This window comes from Oreochromis niloticus, linkage group LG9, assembly GCF_001858045.2.
Source record: "Oreochromis niloticus isolate F11D_XX linkage group LG9, O_niloticus_UMD_NMBU, whole genome shotgun sequence".
In the NCBI taxonomy this organism is placed as follows: domain Eukaryota; kingdom Metazoa; phylum Chordata; class Actinopteri; order Cichliformes; family Cichlidae; genus Oreochromis; species Oreochromis niloticus.
The window spans coordinates 5,532,741-5,555,541 of NC_031974.2; the positions used below are offsets into that span (position 1 = coordinate 5,532,741).

The 22,801-nt window shown below is 42.6% G+C and overlaps 2 long non-coding RNA genes across 2 annotated transcripts; both read right to left on the minus strand.

The window, feature by feature from the left end:
• Positions 1–7,488: 7,488 nt before the first annotated feature.
• Positions 7,489–9,115, minus strand: LOC112847824 (uncharacterized). The gene is made up of 2 exons (XR_003221624.1): positions 8,802–9,115; positions 7,489–8,448 (listed from the first exon to the last, which is right to left on the minus strand). It is a non-coding gene; the product is annotated as an uncharacterized LOC112847824 (long non-coding RNA).
• A 216-nt stretch (positions 9,116–9,331) lies between these two features.
• On the minus strand, positions 9,332–10,886 carry LOC112847828 (uncharacterized). Its single transcript, XR_003221629.1, has 2 exons — positions 10,844–10,886; positions 9,332–9,484 (listed from the first exon to the last, which is right to left on the minus strand). It is a non-coding gene; the product is annotated as an uncharacterized LOC112847828 (long non-coding RNA).
• Positions 10,887–22,801: the final 11,915 nt, after the last annotated feature.

Genomic DNA, 22,801 nt, shown 5'->3' on the forward strand with positions numbered 1-22,801 from the left:
TTTAACTGGGATGATCTGGGTTTACTGCACAATGCTGAATGTGTCCTTACAGTACAGGGAATAACTCTCTGTGTGTTCCTGTAGAGAAACTCTGGGTTTGTGTGCTGACGAGCATCACTCACGGTAAGATACAAAGGCTCACTCTTAACTTTCCACACATGTGACAAATTCAAAAAGCTGCTGAAACGTTTATAAAATGATAAACTACACAGTGTTGTAATCCTTTAGGATTGAACAGCTTTCAGATTTAATTACTCTTAAAATGTAAAAGTTGTTTTTAAGAGTTTTGCATTTTGGAGAATGTTTAAATAAGTCATACACATGGGAATTACACAGTCTGTGGCACACCATTAGCCTCAAATTTCACTAAACCTAACACTGAAACAATCTTCTGTATGTTGATGTGTGATTGCCAAACTTTGGCTCTGTTTTAAAACTCCTCACGCTGAGTGTTCAGAGGCGAGCCCTCTCGTTGTTCCTCAGTAACACTTTTTTCATCAAACAGCAGAAATGAACAGACACCAGCGTCTTTTTTCTCGGCTCTGTGTGCACAGCGAGCGACTCCTCTCTGCTAAATCTGTGACAAATAAAAGTGTTAGTGTGTTCTTTTTCAATTGGATTTTACTTTAATCATAACAACAGTCTCCTCAAAGTACTTTACATGGTAAGGTAGACCCTACAACAGGGATCCCCAATCCCATGACTCCGGTCCAAATCCAGACCCCAAGAGGGTTTTGTCTGGACAGCCAAACATTTTTTCATTTAGTATGTAGTTGGAGATTTTATTCCTGCCATCTGCTGTGGGCAACTCTTGAACAGGCGTGACGCAGCCTGTAAAATAAATAAATAAATAAATAAACATTTTAAAAAGCAGATTGAAATCTACATGAATGCAGGTGATGATCAGTGCAAAAATGGGACAGATGCAGAGAACACAGGATAGGTCATGTTTTTGTGTTTGGAACAGTCTTATGTTTATTGCTCATGAGTCCAACAGCAGAGGGGTAGAAACTGTTCTTATGGCGAGAGGTTCTGGTCCGAATGGACTGGAGCCTCCTGCCTGAGGGGAGCAGGTCAAACAGACTGTGTCCAGGGTGAGAAGGGTCAGCTGTGATCCGAGCTGCACGCCCCAGTGTCCTGCAGGTGTACAGGTCGTGCAGAAATGGGAGTCTGCAGCCAATCACCTTCTCAGCAGAGCACACAACACATTGCAGTCTCTCTGTGTAAGTGGTGGCGACTCCAGCGTACCACACGGTGATGGAGGTGGTGAGGATGGACTCGATTGCAGTGTAGAATTGCATCATCGTCCATGTTGGCCTTCTTTATAATTATGGCGGGCTCCCACTTTAGGTCCTGGGTGAGGCCAGGAAGCGGAATGAGTCCACAGTGGTGATGAGGATGTCAGTCAGGATGATGGGGGGAGTGGGGCTGTGTGCTTCCTGAAGTCCACAATAATTTCCACTGTCTTCTGGTTGTTCAGGACCAGGTTGTTGCGGCTGCAACAGGACACCAGACATTCAACCTCCATCCTGTAGGCAGACTCATCCCTGTCCGAGATGAGTCGATAACGGTGGTGTCATCTGCAAACTTAATTAACTTGACAGACTGGTGGTTGGAGGTGCAGCAGTTGGTGTACAGCAGGGGTGGGCAACTCCAGGCCTCGAGGGCCGGTGTCCTGCAGATTTTAGATGTGTCCTGGATCCAACACAGCTGATTCAAATGGCTAAATTACCTCCTCAACATGTTTTGTAGCTCTCCAGAGGCCTGGTACTAAACTAATACTTTGATTCAGGTGTGTTGACCCAGGGTGATATGTAAAACCTGGAGGACACCTGCCCTCGAGGCCTGGAGTTGCCCACCCTGGAGTACAGGGAGAAGAGCAGAGGGCATTTGGTGGATGACTAGGGTGGAGGACTTGAAGCAGGCAGGAGGAATTGAAAATGCCAGAAAACACTGGGGCACGCTCATTTGCACAGTTTGGCAGGAGACACACCGTCTGGGCCAGGAGCTTTCTGAGCTTTCAGGCTCTTAAACTGCTTCCTCATATCTGCTTCATGAATATGAAGGGTTGTAGTGGGAGAAGGTGGTGTGAAATCCTCATAGGTGTGGAGTGAGGAGGGAGCTCCTGTGGGTGAAGTCTTTGATGGTGGTGATGGCTCTGTGCTGGTGGGAGTGGGGAGGTGGGGGGATGATGGACCAAAGTGTCTCTAGTGTTGGGGAAGGTGGAGGTGTCAAGGCTGCTTGATGGCTCATCAACCAGCTGTAAAAGTCGTTGTGGGTGTTGGCCAACAGCAAGTCGTCAGTGGAGTGGGGCTGTGTGCTTCCTGAAGTGAAAATCTGCAATTTAAAGATGAATGGGGAAAAAAATCACTCACAGCTGACTAATGAACATTTGCATGCATGCTTAAGAGTTGCACTGACCCCATTTCACCCAAAGTTTAAAATTCTAGCTGCAAATGTCCATGAAACTGTCTCCCACTGAAATGAGAGCCAGCTCTGTCTTGCAGTATGATTTAAGTTACATTGTGTTAAGTTTGTCAAACATGTTTACTGCACAGTTCAAAGAACCTCTCAATTTTCCTGGATATTTAGTCTTTTTGTGGTGAATTGTTTGTACCTAAATGTTCTCCAAAAAAAGTTGATTCTGTTCGTCTGGACGTGGCGTTTTCAGTGTTCCGCGTGACTTCTTCAGTCTCTGACTGCAGGTTCCTCCAACCTTGTAAACAGTACATTTGCACAATGACTGAAACCAGCTCACTGAATGAACAATGGGCTATGAGGTCAGTTTCTTCATCAACAATATGCAAATTGCCATGACAATTGATCAACAACCACTGATGAAAGTCCATGAGTACCATTCACAGAGAGTTGGGGAATGGCTGCAATCACAGCATTGTAAGATGGTGAATGAGGTACCCTTAGGCCCCCTCCCCGATTCAGAGATGGTTCTTCTATTTTCACGTACTTCTTCAGAAGTCACTTGGATGAGTGACGAAATGTTTCTCCCACAAAAAATTATGTCCAGATGAACAGAATCAACATTTTGGGATGTACTTACCTGGATGACTGAGCATGCATCAAGACACCTTAATGTTGCATGTGCAACAGTTGTCGTAAAAAGTATTACATAATTTCATTGTTAAATTGTATTCTGCTTATAATTAGCACTTGAAGTGGATTGTCATTGTCTGTTCAGCAGATGATTTAATGGGCAAATTAATAAGTGATCAATAGTTTCCAGACAAAAATATATATTGCTAAATAAATGTCATATAAAAATGAAAGAAAATATTTCTGTTGATTCATTTAAACTGTTGAGACCCCAGATTTATTGGATCATGGAGGTAGTGGACCCCTGCCCTACAATAATACATACAAAAACCCAACAATTCCTTTGGTGACAACGGGAAGGAAAATCTCTCGTTTAACAGGAAAGCAGAACTCTCGCAGAACCAGGTTCTGGGAGGGGCGGCCATCTGCACAACCAGTAGGGGTGAGAGAAGAAAACAGGATAAAAGACCTGCTGTGGAAGAGCCAGAGATTAATAACAAGTATGATTCAATGCAGAGAGGTCTATAAACCAGTGTTGGTCAAGTTACTTGAAAAAAGTAATCAGTAACTAATTACTGATTACTTCACCAAAAAAGTAATCCCGTTACTTATTTTCTAAAGTAATTAATTACTTAGTTACTTTTTAAAAACACCATTTACAACCTGAATAGGTGATAAAGCAATAGATCTTAGATAGATATAATTAAATTATATGCAATATTCTCTGACTGGAAGAAATTTGTTTAACATTTAAAGCTATTTTCTGCACATTCCAGCACATAAAATACAATAAAATAAAATATTTTTTTGTGTTTACACTCACTCTTTCAAATAGATGAAAGTAAAACACAGCAGAAAATAAATAGAATCAAAGACTAGCAGTCCTGTTGCTCTATTTCCACCTGTAAAGCAGGAGTGGGGTAGGCGGAGGTTTGCCCTGGTGCAGGTGTGCCGCAGCGGTCAGTGGAAGAATCCGCGAGTTTCTCTGTGAATTTCCCATGACGTGGTAGCGCACTCGGTGCTTGCTTGGAAGTTTAGGGGGTTTTTTCGCTGTAAAAAGAAGTTTTCTTCCCATGCACAATGGACGCAAATGTTTTTGTCACTTTTCATGGAATCAAACTCAAAGTAAGGTCAGTACTTCCACGCTTTAAACGCTGCACGCTCATACTCTCTCCCACACTGATATATTATCCATTGTTGATCTGCACACAGCTGTTGGCATGACTGTCGCACTCGCTTACATCATTGTCATGAGACATTCTCGCAAAAAACTCACGGTTTTAGTAACGCAGTAACGCAGTGTGCTTACGGGAAAGTAACAGTAATCTAATTGCCTTTTTTGCAATAGCAATCCCTTACTTTACTGGTTACTTGACAAAAGTAATCGGATTACAGTAACGCGTGCGTTACTGCCCATCTCTGCTATTAACACATAGTGAGAGATAAAGGTGACTGAGGAAGAAATACTCAATGCATCATGGGAAACCCCCAGCAGCCTCCACCTATTGCAGCATACCTAAGGGAAGATTCAGGGTAACCTGTCTAGCCATAACTATATGTTTTAGTAAAAGGGAAAGTTTTAAGCCTAAACTTAAAAGTAGAAACAGTGTCTGCCTCACCAATCCCAACTGGGAGACAGAGGGGCCGAAAAACTGACGTCTCTGCCTCCCATTCTACTTTTAAATACTAAAGGAACAAGAAGTAAGCCCTGTCAGTATTCTTGCTGCAGCAATTTTAGATTAACTGAAGGCGTCTCAGCGAGTTTTTCGGACATCCTGATAATAGCAAATTAGAGTAGTCCAGTCTAGAAATAATAAATGCATGAACTAGATTTTCAGCGTCACTCTGAGACAGGATATTTTGAGATGTTTAGGCAAAGGTAACTATCCAGAGCTGGTTAGATACCATATTTCTAGGAATTTTAGAGCAAACTACAATCAGCGGCAGAAAGTTAGAGATCACCCAGGTCTTTATATCTTTAAGACATTTCAGCAATTTAATTAATTGGCGTGTGTTACCTGGCTTCATTGCATTATTGTAAATTTAAATGTTACAGTGACTTGCAAAAGTATTCGGCCCCCTTGAACTTTCCCACATTTTGTCACATTACAGCCACAAACATGAATCAATTTTACTGGAATTCCACGTGAAAGACCAATACAAAGTGGTGTACACGTGAGAAGTGGAACGAAACTCATACATGATTCCAAACATTTTTTACAAATAAATAACTGCAAAGTGGGGCGTGCGTAATTATTCGGCCCCCTTTGGTCTGAGTGCAGTCAGTTGCCCATAGACATTGCCTGATGAGAGCTAATGACTAAATAGAGTGCACCTGTGTGTAATCTAATCTCAGTACAAATACAGCTGCTCTGTGACGGCCTCAGAGGTTGTCTAAGAGAATACTGGGAGCAACAACACCATGAAGTCCAAAGAACACACCAGACAGGTCAGGGATAAAGTTATTGAGAAATTTAAAACAGGCTTAGGCTACAAAAAGATTTCCCAAGCCTTGAACATCCCACGGAGCACTGTTCAAGCCATCATTCAGAAATGGAAGGAGTATGGCACAACTGTAAACCTATCAAGACAAGGCCATCCACCTAAACTCACAGGCCGAACAAGGAGAGTGCTGATCAGAAATGCAGCCAAGAGGCCCATGGTGACTCTGGACGAGCTGCAGAGATCTACAGCTCAGGTGGGGGAATCTGTCCATAGGACAACTATTAGTCGTGCACTGCACAAAGTTGGCCTTTATGGAAGAATGGCAAGAAGAAAGCCATTGTTAACAGAAAACCATAAGAAGTCCAGTTTGCAGTTTGGCTCAAGCCATGTGGGGGACACAGCAAACATGTGGAAGAAGGTGCTCTGGTCAGATGAGACCAAAATGGAACTTTTTGGCCAAAATGCAAAACGCTATGTGTGGCGGAAAACTAACACTGCACATCACTCTGAACACACCATCCCCACTGTCACATATGGCGGTGGCAGCATCATGCTCTGGGGCTGCTTCTCTTCAGCAGGGACAGGGAAGCTGGTCAGAGCTGATGGGAAGATGGATGGAGCCAAATACAGGGCGATCTTGGAAGAAAACCTCTTGGAGTCTGCAAAAGACTTGAGACTGGGGCGGAGGTTCACCTTCCAGCAGGACAACGACCCTAAACATAAAGCCAGGGCAACAATGGAATGGTTTAAAACAAAACATATCCATGTGTTAGAATGGCCCAGTCAAAGTCCAGATCTAAATCCAATCGAGAATCTGTGGCAAGATCTGAAAACTGCTGTTCACAAACGCTGTCCATCTAATCTGACTGAGCTGAAGCTGTTTTGCAAAGAAGAATGGGCAAGAATTTCAGTCTCTAGATGTGCAAAGCTGGTAGAGACATACCCTAAAAGACTGGCAGCTGTAACTGCAGCAAAAGGTGGTTCTACAAAGTATTGACTCAGGGGGCTGAATAATTATGCACACCCCACTTTGCAGTTATTTATTCATAAAAAATGTTTGGAATCATGTATGATTTTCGTTCCACTTCTCACGTGTACACCACTTTGTGTTGGTCTTTCACGTGGAATTCCAATGAAATTGATTCATGTTTGCGGCTGTAATGTGACAAAATGTGGAAAAATTCAAGGGGGCCGAATACTTTTGCGAGACACTGGATTAGCAAAAGATCAGACCAGAGAGGGTTTACAGGAAACACTGTTAAATGTTCAGTTTCTATGCCATATGTTAAAACAAGTTCTAGAGTGTGATTAACGTGATGGGTGGGCTCTATTACATTCGAGATCAACGAAAGTGGACAAGAAAAGATTGAGACCCATCAGTCAAGGCAACATTTTTCAATCTCTGCAACATTCAGATTTTAGGGGCAGAATTTGTCTTAAACAACATAAAGCATGGATCCATCCTGCTGCTGGTGTAATAGCGTGGAGATATTTGGTTGGCACAATTTGGGTCCCTTAGTACCAACTGACATCATTTACAGACCACAGCCTACCTGAGTCTCAGTCCAATAGAGCACCTTTGGGATGTGGTGAAATAAGATTCACATCATGGATGTCCAGCCGAAAAATCTGCTGTCATGTCAACATAGACCAACAACTTCTGAAGAGAGGCAGTGCCAACAAAGGAAACTCTGATAAACTGAGCAAATCAAACCACAACTTTAAAAGATGATTTTCCAAAATTAATCTTTTTATATCTCAAACACAAATCAGCATTTTTAATACCTACAGCAACTTTGTTAAAATATAAAAGATTTTAAAGATCTTATTTTTTTCATAAATTTCAGGTCATAATTTTCAGTAAGCTGCAGGAACCCTGTTCAGTGTAAGAACAGCCAAGTCTCCTCTGATAAACCTCCATCTGTGTCACTGAGAACATTTCTCACATCAGTTTTTGGTTTGATATACAGGAAATGACATCATGGATCAAACTCTTTGTCATTAAACGATTTCTTTATTTAACATTTCAAATTTTGGTTTAACTGTTGAAGGATTTCATAACACAAACAACCTGAACAAAAAAACAAAACCAAAAAACATCTGCAGAACACATGGATCAAAATACATTCAATAAAAACATAATAAGAGGAAACAGATTTTTTGATTCAACTGCTGGAACAAAGCTAACCACTCAACACCAACACTACAGTACAACAGTTTAGAAAGCTTAAAATGTAACGAGAGGCACATTTTCATTCATAGCTGCCTCATCACATCTTTACAGGAGATTCCAGCTGAACTCTGTGGAGCCTGATCTCAAGGGCGTTGAGTCTGACCCTGAAACCAGAAGAAGATCTTTCTGTCTCTGCAGATTCACAGAGATGGGAGTGATTTCAGTCCTGCATGATCACGCTGATGTTTGCACAGAGCAGATAATGAGGTGAATATTTTGGTACATTGGTAACAGTGAAAGAGTTTATTAGTAACGTGGGATCGTTTGTGTCTGGAGTATGAAGTGAAATTCCTGAAGCTCTTGTCACACTGGTCACAGCTGTAGTTTCCTTCCATGTGTGTACGTTCATGAAGGTTACGACTACCTGAATGTGAGAAGCTTTTGTCACAGTGTCTGCACTTGTATGGTTTCTCTCCTGTGTGGACTCGTTTGTGTGTTTTAAGGTGACTTGCAGTAATGAAAGATGACCCACACTGATCACAGAGGTGGTTTTTAACCCCACTGTGAATGAGTTCATGTTGTTTTAACTCACGTGTTGTGGGGAAGCTTCTCCCACATTCTTTGCAGTAGTTCATTTTGTCTCCAGTGTGTCTACGTTTATGTCTTTTTAGGGTGATTTGATGACTGAAACTTTTCCCACAAAGGTCACAACGAAAGTGTTTCCCACCACCACAGTGATGACAGGGTTGAGAACTGGATCCATCTGTGTCGCTCTGCTTCTAAACAAAGACACAAACACAGTGTAAGTCAGTGCTTCAACATTTTTATCCTGAACGTCGCCTGAAATAAATCTGCAGACGTCCGATTACATTTTACTGTTTACATTATAACACTCAAGTCAGTTTAATATGCTGCAAAAAAGAATAAAAGTAAAAACCTTAAATTAATACTAATTTAATACTACAATAACAGTAATATAATTCTCAAACACTATCACTAAAAACTGTGATTAGAGTCTGAATAATCACTCAGAGCTGTCTTTGCATGCAATAGAATTGCTAGCACAACTTGATGAGCAGAGTTGTTTCACCCAGTCAGGCTACAATCACAAGATAAAAATATAAATACTTACCTCACAGTAACTGCACTTGTAGGGACTCTTTCTGGTGTGGATCTGTTGGTGATCTTTCAGGTAATATGTAGTTTTAAAAGTCTTCTCACACAGGTCACATTTATAAGGTCGTTCCTCAGAGTGGGTAAGCATGTGGCGTTGTAACTGTGCGTCTGTTGAACATAGTTTACCACACTGACAACAGATGAACACATCATGTCTGGTGTGAATGCGTAGGTGTGTATTTCGGTTCCCTATCTGACTGAAAGTTTTTCCACAAATGTCACAGCTGTAGGGTTTAATTCCAGAGTGGGTAACTAGATGCTTCTGTAAGTAACTACTGTGAGTAAAAGCTCTGCCACACTGATCACAGCTGTACGCTTTAACTCCACTGTGGATGAGTTGGTGTTTTTTTAGGGAACGCTTCCAGGAAAAAGACTTTCCACACAAGTCACAGCTGAACGGTTTCTCTCCAGTGTGGATGAGTTGGTGTTTTTTTAGGGAACTCTTCCAGGAAAAAGACTTTCCGCACTCGTCACAGCTGAATGGGCTCTCTCCAGTGTGGATGACCTGATGCATTTTTAGTAAAGCTTTCACAGTAAAATCTTTCCCACACTCGTCACAGCTGTATTTTTTCCTCCCTTTCTATCTTCAACAAATTTGTGGGCCTCCTGAGAGCGCTGACTTCTCGCTCCACGTTAGTCCTGCAGTGACAAAGATACAAACAGAGGCAGGGAGTGAAATGCAGTCGTGGAACAAACTGAACCTTCAAACTCCCTCCATTAACACTAGTTTTAAACCCGAGGCTGGAAGTGATGTGAAGTTCATGAACGAGTTTGCTCTAAGAGTCGATTCTTTGTAGTGAACGAGACAAACTGGCTTCTGTCACAAGGAGATAAATAATCTCCCCGACCCCACCCGCTTCAACATCTTCAGCCTCCTAAGACCCACCACCTCCACCATTCAAAATAGCCTGGACCTGATCACCACTTCATAAGTGTCTCCACGACCCATTATGCCTCTCTCCATACTGGAGAGTAGAGATGCAAAAAGACTCTTTAACATACAGAACCCAACAAAGCAGCTGAACCAGACTCAGTGTCTCCATCATAAACCATACAGTGGATCACAATATGAAGCAGTTTAAGACGACTGTTGCTGAGAACTTTCACTATAGAAAGAAAACTGGACAGAACATCTGAATTCACTCGATGCTGAACATTCATTTCATAGAATGAAAAATTGTAATTATACTCAGATCTACCTGTGCTTTAATGATGGGGCCTTTAAACTCACACACTCAACAGTTTTAACCAGCTTTCCTTCCTGCTTTGACTGCAGCTGTGTTTGACACAGGAAGACATTATTACATTCTTCAATATTATACTTTATTCTTTTGGGGGGGAAGTGCAGCTTTAAACCTTCACATTATTCAAGTCAACCCAACAAATCAATCTGAACAATCACAGGTGGGAAAAACGTCTGTAGACAAAACAAAACCCAACATTCAATCCACAACATGATTAAAAACATGATTCTCCCAAATCACCAAGAGCTGCACTTTAACCACCACAATATATTTTTATTCTCTGTGCTTTCAAATATGAACACTGTTTACTTTCATCTGTTTCATTAGTTTTTGTTAACATCTTCCTGTGCATCACTTTACAGCAGCCAGACTCATTAAAATGAGACTTTGTAGGAGTTCACTTCCTCTCATGTGTTCATCCACAGCAGCTGCACAATAAAGTTTGTGACCCTGATACTGCAGCAGATCGCTCTCATCCATTTCCTGTTATCACTTAAATAGAAATGAGGCTGTAGAGGTTTGGTGCAGGCAGAAAAACAGCTGCAGGGACAATGAAAAGACTTTTCTGCTCCAACTTCTCCCAGCATGCTGAGCTAATGATTAGTTGGTGTTTTTCTCCAAACACTCTCTCACTCTTCTCTCAACGTGTTGACAATAAACTGTGAACAGACACCGAGGAGAGCAGCAGAAGACCTCATTCAGGAGCTAAACTCAACATGAACTGAACTCACAGTAAAGTTAGCTCGGTGCTTACCTTTAGATGAGCCCACAAACCGAGAGAAACTCCGTGATGAAGCCAGTGGCGTGTCTAGAAAATTTTTGTTGGGGGGGCCAGGTAGGGGCACAGATTTGGAGAAGGGTGGCAGATGTAATTGGCAGATAATGTTAAAAAAAATTCTACCAACAGTTAACCATCATTCAATAACCCTGTAAACCTAATAACTGAATTTGCTTTTGACTCTTATTAGAATGAGGTTTTAACCACTACGGTGCAAAGTTTTTAGATACTGCGTTGATGAAGTACAAGAGATACAATCAGTGCTTTGTCAGTGTTTACTCAGCATTCAAGGACAGCAATATTTGCATAGTATTTTTACTGACATATAGTGCACATATGTTTTGGGCAAAAACATTTTTGAATATTAAAATACAAACATTTTTAACATACAATTGCCAAATTAGCCAATGCAAAACTTTATCTGCCAATTAAAAAAAGAAGATAATCTTCTTACAAACTGGTGTTTGATTTTGAAATAGGAAAAAAGTGGGGAAACAAATGAAAAGACTAACATTTGAATGAAACCTGAAAGCAAGTAAATACTTTCTATGCTGCCTTATGGTAAACTTTGGTAATATTGATGTATAAAGAACAACACTGGCTGATGATGAAATACAGTCAGCTGGCATGGTGACACTGCCAGTATTAACCTGCAGGGCTGGACTGGGACAAAAAATTGGGCATTTTGACCAGAGACCGGCCCACCAGGTATTAAAGCCATAAAGCCTTTGAATGAAAACAAACGCTGTTGTGACAGTGATGTACACTGTCTTGTTGGTATATGTATGATTTCTATCAATTTTACGTCAGATAAAAACTTTGTTCGCAAGATTCAGATAATTATTTAATAAAAACTAGATATTTTAAATGAGAATAAGTAAGAAAAGTATTTCTTTGTGCCCCCCTTTCCTTGTTAATGCCCTACCTGGCCCCCTGGCATAACTTTGCTAGATCCGCCCCTGCACAGTTACCAGCTGTCAGCTACATAGAAAAGGATCCTGGTGTTATTTGTCTCTCAGAAACAGTTCATACCTTCCCTTCAACTCATTCATGTCACCTAAAAGGTAAACCTGTTTCTCCATCACCTGTTCAGCTCTGATGATTCAGTAAGGACATCTCCTGGTTTCATCTTCATGTTTCCCTCTCACCACATTTCCAAACTGATATCATGACCAGCAGCTTTTACAGCTGTGTCTCCAGCAAACATCAGCTGATACTAGAAATTAATATTAAATAAATTCTAACAACAGCTGATCAAGCTTAAACGTGCTGCTGCTGTTTAGCGCGACATCTGCTGGTTTCCTCTTTCTGGTGCAAAGTGGGCGATAAATAAACAAGAGAGAAAAGCCGATCAGCTGATCATTGATCAGTTTCATGATTGAAGTAGCAACAGGAGAGAGAGGGGAGAGAATGAGAGAAGAAGAGGCAGCTGTGCAGGGTAAAGACACAGAATAACTCCAGCTTTGTGTCTTTTTCATTCTAGCTTAAGTTCGGGACAAACTGCGTCTCTTCTCAGCTCAATACGAAACGCGTAATATTGTCTCTGAATGAGGGACCATTCCATTTTTTAAGGAGCCGTTGGCAACTCTACAAACTAACCTTATGAATAAAATAAAGTTCAACATCAGTAACATCACAGCACCCACCCAGCTGTATATAAATTCCGTCATGCTAGCTAGTACGCAGTACGAGTTATTGTAACTGACTGTAAAAAGTCAGCACAACGAAAATAAACTCCACCTAAACTTGGTTTATATCTGACCCAGATAGACTGCAGGTCATAACTTCTTACCTGAAGTTCAGTTCACCTGACGCTCGGACCGGCAGCCGCCTCGGGTCTCTCCTCCTCCTGCCTACCCTTCCCTCATCCACCTGCTAGCCGCCGTGGAAGCTCCGCCATGCTCGATGGCCAGTCCAGCTATGTTAAACTGTTAATCTTTCGCCAAAAACCTGTTTTCTGTGATGCTGTCTTTCATGCTTGGCTCTCCTACCTTTGCTAACATGATGCTCATAGCGCAGAAGCCGATGCTGCATTCACTTACACTCAGATATCTGAGCTTCACTGTGAAAACATAATCGTACATTTGATATTTCATTGGATTTTATTGTTTTGGCTTCGGGGTGGCACCTGGGGTGGCCAGTCTGGTTGGGGGGGTGGCCTGTGCCCCCCCAGGCCACCCCGCTGGACACGCCACAGGATGAAGCTGGAACTCTTTCCAAACACAGGAAACAGATCAGGGAGCAGAGACCCACGTGGTTCACGCTGATCTCAGCTACGATCCAGGAGACAAGGGTGGGCAGATCGATGCAGATATCGATCCAAACGTTGGTAGTGGTTTATGATCGATACTTCGGTTTGTTTCTCTCCTGTAGGTTCACTTCCTTACTCGCTGTGGATGAAAAAGCAGCTCTGTCTGTGCAAACACCTCTTCTAATGCAGCGGACTCACTTTGCGCCGCCCCCTTCTTTCTGCCCTGCTGGGATTTGTTACTGTGCTGTCACGTGACTCATCTGCACGCACAGAAAACGCATTTGAGCTGCAGAGAGAGAGAAAGAGGATGTGGCATTGATAGAAAATGCACCTTTTGTAAAACTGAACTTGAAAGTGTTACTCGTTTGTTTTATGGCTGTTCATATAGTGCTACATTTTAGAGAGAGCTTGAAAATTATATACTGTGCAAAACAACATACGAAATCAAAACTGAAGGGAAGAACATTATCACTTATTTTGAAACTAAAGAAAAAAAAATATGTACCACTGTCAATCTTTATATCTTATTAGGGAAATTCCATATACATAAATGTAAATTTCAAAACTCAACCCCATCATTTAATTTGCTTTTGATTGAAATTGAATATTACTTAAACTCTCTTAAATTAACTTCCAATAAAAAAGGTTTATCATTGATTGAAATTCATTCAGAAATGTTTAATGAGCTGTCACAGATACAACTTTCAAGTACAAAGTTGGTATGAAGTCTTTCACATTCACCTTTTTTTCCCCTTTATTTATTTATCCTTCTTATTTCATTGTACTGTATATTGTTACTCTTATTTGCCCTGTATGTCTACTGTACAAATTGAACTGGAATGACTGACTGTTCGCTTTATAATTTCCAATAAAGTTGGGGGGAAAAAAAGATAGAGAGAAAGAGGAGCATCATGTGGAGATATTTTATGGCTGTAAATGAAAATGCTGGAGAACAGCTGGAAGGCATGTCAGCACCTAAAGCCACAGGGGACCACAACAAGCTGCAGAGTTCAGCTTTCAGCTCGTTTGTTTGCAGGGTTGAAAAATAGGCAGCATAGTGGCTCAGGCCTGACAGGAGGACTGGAGGAGTTTGTGCAACCTCAGTCTCTTCCTGTGAGCAGTTTGCATGTTCCCGTATTTCCAGGTTCTCCAAAAGTTGATTCTGTTCATATGGAACGGTACGTCCAGATAAACATAGGGATGGGTATTGATAAGATTTTAACGATTCCATTTTCGATTCTGTTTAACGATTTGATTCTTTATCGATTCTCTTATCGATTCTTATTTTTAAAAAGGAGAACACTAAGGTCGATTAGCTTAGAATTTTGTTTTATATCTTCTCTTTGAACAAGATAGAAATTTAGGAGTAACATGGCCTTATAAACCCAACAGTGAGATCTTAAGAGATCCAGCCTATGGCTCTTCAATGGGGTGTCACAGGGTCCCCAGGGAAAATTGTAAATGTAAAATAATAAAATAAATATTCTTCTGTAGCAATAACCAGAGGGGACAGACGCAGTGCTCCAGGACAGATTTAAAAACACAGACTGGAATATGTTCACCAACACAGACCTGGACCAGTACGCCTCATCTGTACTGGATTACATCTCCAAAACCACAGACAGTGTCACCACCCAGAAACGGATCACCATGTACCCCAACCAGAAGCCTTGGATGAACCGGGATGTTCGTCTCCTCCTGAAGGCCCGCAACACCGCCTTTAGGTCAGGAGATGCACACACCTACAATACAGCCAGGGCTAATCTAAAGAAGGGCATCAAAAAAGCCAAACACCATTACAAAAAGAAGGTAGAAGAACACTTCTCCAACTCCAACCCCCGACGCATGTGGCAAGGACTCCAGACCATCACAGACTACAGGACCACCAAACCCTCCCCCGCATCCTCTGATGTCTCCTTCCTCAACGAGCTCAACAACTTTTACGCTCGTTTTGAGCGAGGGAACCCCACAACCACAACCAAAGCAGATGTGACGCCAGACCACCAACCTCTGACTCTCTCCCCCACCGATGTAGGAGTGGTGCTGAGCAGGATCAATGTCCACAAGGCTGCAGGTCCTGATGGCATCCCCGGGCGTGTTCTCAGAGCGTGTTCTGGGGAGCTTGCAGGAGTGCTGACAGACATATTCAACCTGTCCTTGGCCCACGCTGTGGTACCGGCCTGCTTCAAATCCACCTCCATCGTCCCGATACCCAAAAACTCCAACCCATCTTGCCTCAATGACTACCGCCCAGTAGCACTCACCCCCATCATCACTAAGTGCTTAGAGCAGCTGGTTCTAGCACACTTCAAATCCTGTCTTCCCCCCACCAATTCGCATACCGCCAGAACAAGAGCACAGAGGATGCAGTCTCCATCGCACTGCACTCTGTCCTCTCACACCTGGACAACAACAACACCTACGCCAGAATGCTGTTTATAGACTTCAGTTCAGCGTTCAATACAATCCACCCCTCACAACTCATCAGGAAACTGACAGACCTGGGCATCAGTTCCCTCATCTGCAAATGGTTACTGGACTTCCTGACCAACCGCCCCCAACATGTCCGGCTGGATAACCACTGCTCATCTACCATCACAATGAACACCGGTGTACCACAAGGCTGTGTGATGAGCCCTTTCCTCTACTCCCTCTTCACCCACGACTGCAGACCTGCTGATGGTTCCAACACCATCATTAAGTTTGCAGATGACACCACGGTGATTGGCCTCATCAGTGACAACGATGAGGCCGCCTACAGGGAGGAGGTGCATCGTCTGGCTGAGTGGTGCGACACAAACAACCTGCTGCTTAACACCGAGAAGACTAAGGAGCTCATCGTGGACTACAGGAGGAATGCTGACCCACATCCACCCATCCACATTAAGGGGACGGCTGTGGAGCGTGTGAGCAGCTTCAAGTTCCTGGGAGTCCACATCTCCGAGGATCTCACCTGGACGACCAACTGCTCCAAGCTGGTCAAGAAGGCTCACCAGCGCCTCTTCTTCTTGAGGACTCTGAGGAAGAACCACCTGTCCTCAGACATCCTGGTGAACTTCTATCGCTGCACCATCGAGAGCATCCTGACCAACTGTATAACAGTCTGGTACGGGAACTGCTCTGCCTCGGACCGGAAGGCGTTGCAGAGGGTCGTGAAAACTGCCCAGCGCATCGCCGGAGCACCACTTCCTGCCATAAAAGACATCTACAGGAAGCGGTGTCTGAAAAGGGCTGGGAAAATCATCAAAGACCCCAGTCACCCATCACATGGACTCTTCACCCTCCTGCCCTCTGGGAGGCGCTACAGGAGCCTCCGGACTAAGACCACCAGGTACCGGAACAGCTTCTTCCCCACAGCTGTCAGACTCCTGAACTCTGCCTCCTGACATCTGACCCACGTTAAACACATGGACTGAACATACACACACCCACAATGGACAACCGTACCCTCAAACACACAATAATAACATGGTCTGAACCACCACTCACAACCACTAGCACTTTATACAGCCTCTGTAGAAATTATCCACATATCTCACTTATCTTAACTGCACTACTGTATAGTTCTGTGTAAATAATCATTCTGTACATACGATAATTTTTAACCTTACAACTGTTTACAACTTGCATAGTTCACATTTCTGTATAACTGTATATCTCATATTTCTGTAAAGTTATTTATTTCATATTCTGTATAGTTTTTCATATTTATATCCTGTTCATATCCTGTACATAGCTTGTACTCACTACAGCCTGTACATACCTATAGTTATAGAATATTCACAACATACTTCATACCGTGTACATTATAACATACCACAATAGACCCATTTCTGTAATATACTTGCATATCTATATTATTGCTAATATATATTGTAATATATCTATATCACTAAAGCACTTCTGGATGGATGCAAACTGCATTTCGTTGCCCTGTACCTGTGCATGTGCAATGACAATAAAGTTGAATTCTATTCTATTCTAATTCTATTCAAAGTATGACATAAATTATTCTGTAGCAATTACACAAGAATATCCAGTAATGTCCCTGCCTACAATTAAACACATTCACTTACCATCTGCTGTGGCAAATGGCTGCAAGGCTTTGACCACAAACTTAGTCACTGCTCGGTGACATTCGGGCCTGAAAAGAGACGCTACCGGTGGACTGCAGGGACAACTGCCAGCGAGCGCCAGCCAGACTGTCTGTCTGTCTCATCATGGTCACCTAAATGCACAGTAATGGCAGGTTTTGTAATAAGGCAGATCGCGCTAACATAATATGCACTGTTAGTTGATTATTTACCCGCCGCATTAACGGGAGAGGACGTGCAAACGTTACCGCTGCTGCTGGGTTGAGATTCACGAGTCCGGAGCGGAATTAAAAACACGACATTCATTTAAGGTCATCGCGTGTTTTGTGAGCAAATGCTTTTGCATATTCGTAGTGTTTCCTCCCTTAAATGAAATATCTACTTTGCAAGTATTGCAAGTTGCCCTGTTGTCATCCGTTCTCGTAAAGTATAACCAAACTTTTAAGCGTTTGAGCCGCTTAGGCGCCGTGTTTCCTGCCAGGTACGCTCCGACGCGCCGCAACGTGGTGACGTCATTCGGGGCGACTGGAATCGATAAGGGAATCGTTTGCAAAAATGGCAAACGATTCCAAGGAATTGAAACAGTGGGAACCGGTTCTCAACAAGAACCGGTTTTCGATACCCATCCCTGGATAAACAGAATCAACTTTTTGAGTTTTACTTACCTGGATGATTGAGCATGTGTCAAGATATTTCCGGGTTGTTCTCCGGGTATTTTTCCAGCTGTCCAAAAACTTGCGCCATGTAGTGCTTGTATAACGTCCACAGAAATATCAGCTCTTACACTCCTTCTTTAATTAGCATTTCATCCACATGTAGTGACTGTATTACTCATCTTACATGCAGCTGCAATTCACAGACATTTCCTGAACGAACACCTCATATGGAAGTGAATGAGAGATGTGAGATGAACAAAATACAAGAAAAACTCATCCAAATGACTTCATGCTCAGTTAACGGCCTGTGAAGAACAAACACATACAGTGGTTCATTTCCTTCTTACTAGGAAATATGCAGAATTATATTGTACAGATGCCACGACCTCAATGTTAAATACTGTTATTTTAGATTTTTTTCACACCCAGTTAAAGGCTTTGGCTGAATTTTCTCTTCACACATTTTAATATCAAACTTAGTGTTTGTGTACACCTTGGACATTATAACCTGACCCTGATCAGTGCTGCTCTGACGATCACACTCACATCCATGTAATCATTTAACTGGGATGATCTGGGTTTACTGCACAATGCTGAATGTGTCCTTACAGTACAGGGAATAACTCTCTGTGTGTTCCTGTAGAGAAACTCTGGGTTTGTGTGCTGACGAGCATCACTCACGGTAAGATACAAAGGCTCACTCTTAACTTTCCACACATGTGACAAATTCAAAAAGCTGCTGAAACGTTTATAAAATGATAAACTACACAGTGTTGTAATCCTTTAGGATGGAACAGCTTTCAGATTTAATTAATCTTAAAATGTAAAAGTTGTTTTTAAGAGTTTTGCATTTTGGAGAATGTTTAAATAAGTCATACACATGGGAATTACACAGTCTGTGGCACACCATTAGCCTCAAATTTCACTAAACCTAACACTGAAACAATCTTCTGTATGTTGATGTGTGATTGCCAAACTTTGGCTCTGTTTTAAAACTCCTCATGCTGAGTGTTCAGAGGCGAGCCCTCTCGTTGTTCCTCAGTAACACTTTTTTCATCAAACAGCAGAAATGAACAGACACCAGCGTCTTTTTTCTCGGCTCTGTGTGCACAGCGAGCGACTCCTCTCTGCTAAATCTGTGACAACTAAAAGTGTTAGTGTGTTCTTTTTCAATTGGATTTTACTTTAATCATAACAACAGTCTCCTCAAAGTACTTTACATGGTAAGGTAGACCCTACAACAGGGATCCCCAATCCCATGACTCTGGTCCAAATCCAGACCCCAAGAGGGTTTTGTCTGGACAGCCAAACATTTTTTCATTTAGTATGTAGTTGGAGATTTTATTCCTGCCATCTGCTGTGGGCAACTCTTGAACAGGTGTGATGCAGCCTGTAAAATAAATAAATAAATAAATAAACATTTTAAAAAGCAGATTGAAATCTACATGAATGCAGGTGATGATCAGTGCAAAAATGGGACAGATGCAGAGAACACAGGATAGGTCATGTTTTTGTGTTTGGAACAGTCTTATGTTTATTGCTCATGAGTCCAACAGCAGAGGGGTAGAAACTGTTCTTATGGCGAGAGGTTCTGGTCCGAATGGACTGGAGCCTCCTGCCTGAGGGGAGCAGGTCAAACAGACTGTGTCCAGGGTGAGAAGGGTCAGCTGTGATCCGAGCTGCACACCCCAGTGTCCTGGAGGTGTACAGGTCGTGCAGAAATGGGAGTCTGCAGCCAATCACCTTCTCAGCAGAGCGCACAACACATTGCAGTCTCTGTTTGTAAGAGGTGGCGACTCCAGCGTACCACACGGTGATGGAGGAGGTGAGGATGGACTCGATGATTACAGTGTAGAATTGCATCATCGTCCGTGTTGGCAGGTTGAATTTCTTCAGCTGCCTCAGGAAGAACATCCTCTGCTTGGCCTTCTTTAGAATTATGGTGATGGCGGGCTCCCACTTTAGGTCCTGGGTGAGGTCAGGAAGCGGAGTCCACAGTGGTGATGAGGGTGTCAGTCAGGATGATGGGGGGAGTGGGGCTGTGTGCTTCCTGAAGTCCACAATAATCTTCACTGTCTTCTGGTTGTTTAGTACCAGGTTGTTGTGGCTGCACCAGGACACCAGACATTCAACCTCCATCCTGTAGGCAGACTCATCCCTGTCCGAGATGAGTCGATAACGGTGGTGTCATCTGCAAACTTAATTAACTTGACAGACTGGTGGGTGGAGGTGCAGCAGTTGGTGTACAGCAGGGGTGGGCAACTCCAGGCCTCGAGGGCCGGTGTCCTGCAGATTTTAGATGTGTCCTGGATCCAACACAGCTGATTCAAATGGCTAAGTTACCTCCTCAACATGTTTTGTAGTTCTCTAGAGGCCTGGTAATAAACTAATACTTTGATTCAGGTGTGTTGACCCAGGGTGATATGTAAAACCTGGAGGACACCTGCCCTCGAGGCCTGGAGTTGCCCACCCTGGAGTACGGGGAGAAGAGCAGAGGGCATTTGGTGGATGACTAGGGTGGAGGACTTGAAGCAGGCAGGAGGAATTGAAAATGCCAGAAAACACTGGGGCACGCTCATTTGCACAGTGAGGCAGCAGACACACCGTCTGAGCCAAGAGCTTTCTGAGCATTCAGGCTCTAAAACTGCTTCCTCACATCTGCTTCATGAATATGAAGGGTTGTAGTGGGAGAAGGTGGTGTGAAATCCTCATAGGTGTGGAGTGAGGAGGGAGCTCCTGTGGGTGAAGTCTTTGATGGTGGTGATGGCTCTGTGCTGGTGGGAGTGGGGAGGTGGGGGGATGATGGACCAAAGTGTCTCTAGTGTTGGGGAAGGTGGAGGTGTCAAGGCTGCTTGATGGATCATCAAACCAGCTGTAAAAGTCGTTGAGGGTGTTGGCCAACAGCAAGTCGTCAGTGGAGTGGGGCTGTGTGCTTCCTGAAGTGAAAATCTGCAATTTAAAGATGAATGGAAAAAAAACAAATCACTCACAGCTGACTAATGAACATTTGCATGCATGCTTAAGAGTTGCACTGACCCCTGTTAAGGTTCATTTTGAGGAGAGAGAGATGGTGGAGATCGGAATAACACCCTGAGCCTGTCAGGTGGAGTCAACGAAGATTTTAATGAAACACACGCAGCGTGGGAGATGGATACTTTACGCAGACAGCATCAAAATCTCCAAAACGTCAGAACACAGTTTTATAGAGTCGGGGTAATACAACGCCCCTTCATGCATTAAACAGATACAATACTTGCATACGTCAAATCAAAACCACAATGACTTTTAACACAGTTTAAAAAGAACATTGTCGGCAGGTGCATCCTGCCACCATCCTGCCCACGCTTATCTGTTTGGAACATCAGGCACACGTTCTGCACAAACTGTCACTCATGCAGGCACAATTTTGCAGTTGCAAGCAAAACATGATTAAACTTTCGCCTATAAATGAACCTCTCTAACTGTATGTGGGTGTATGTGCTAACCAAATAGGGTGCTAACCACAGTTGCACCCTATTTCACCTCGCCGACTAGCTCCTGACCTCTCACCAGACAGAGAGACAGAAGCCACTCTCATATATGTAATAACCGAACTGAAACTATGTATATGTAATCTACTGAATAAATGTTTTAATCAAGAACCTCTACTAAAAGCTTAATCAAAAGATATAGATACATAAAAGATACTAAAGAATAACCTGATTGTTCATAACCTGCTCAAAATACTTGCACTCAGACTCTGCTTTTGGTTTCACTTTTGCAGAAACATGTCCTGCAAACATGTAGTTTCCTGTCTTATTTTGGCACACAGTATACTTTCTTTCACAATGCAGTCTGCATATAAACATTTAAGATTATAAATTCAAAAGCATTTCGGGTTATAGATTCAACTCCACAGTTTAAAGTGGTTCTCACTAAACCTGTAATAAAGGCTAATATGACACCAATATGTTTGAACATCTGAATGCAATATCAATACTGTTATTAATGAAATGGTAATGATGATTATAAAAAATAGCAGCAAAATATCTTTCTACTCTTCACACCCCATTTCACCCAAAGTTTAAAATTCTAGCTGCAAATGTCCATGGAACTGTCTCCCACTGAAATGAGAGCCAGCTCTGTCTTGCAGTATGATTTAAGTTACATTGTGTTAAGTTTGTCAAACATGTTTACTGCACAGTTCAAAGAACCTCTCAATTTTCCTGGATATTTAGTCTTTTTGTGGTGAATTGTTTGTACCTAAATGTTGTCACAAAAAGTTGATTCTGTTCGTCTGGACGTGGCGTTTTCAGTGTTCCGCGTGACTTCTTCAGTCTGTGACTGCAGGTTCCTCCAACCTTGTAAACAGTACATTTGCACAATGACTGAAACCAGCCCACTGAATGAACGATGGGCTGTCAGGTCAGTTTCTTCATCAACAATATGCAAATTGCCATGACAATTGATCAACAACCACTGATGAAAGTCCATGAGTACCATTCACAGAGTGTTGGGGAATGGCTGCAATCACAGCATTGTAAGATGGTGAATGAGGTACCCTTAGGCCCCCTCCCCGATTCAGAGATGGTTCTTCTATTTTCACGTACTTCTTCAGAAGTCATTTGGATGAGTGACGAAATTTTTCTCCCACAAAACACTAGTCCTAATGAACAGAATCAACATTTTGGGATTTACTTACGTGGATGACTGAGCATGCATCAAGACACCTTAATGTTGCATGTGCAACAGATGTGGTAAAAAGTGTTGCATAATTTCATTGTTAAATTGTATTCTGCTTATAATTAGTACTTGAAGTAGACTGCGATTGTCTGTTCAGCAGATGATTTAATGGGCAAATTAAGAAGTAATCAATAGTTTCCAGACAAAAATATATGAAGACGGCGGCTGCAGAGAGTGACGGTACGGTGGAGCGACACAAGAGGGCGCCATT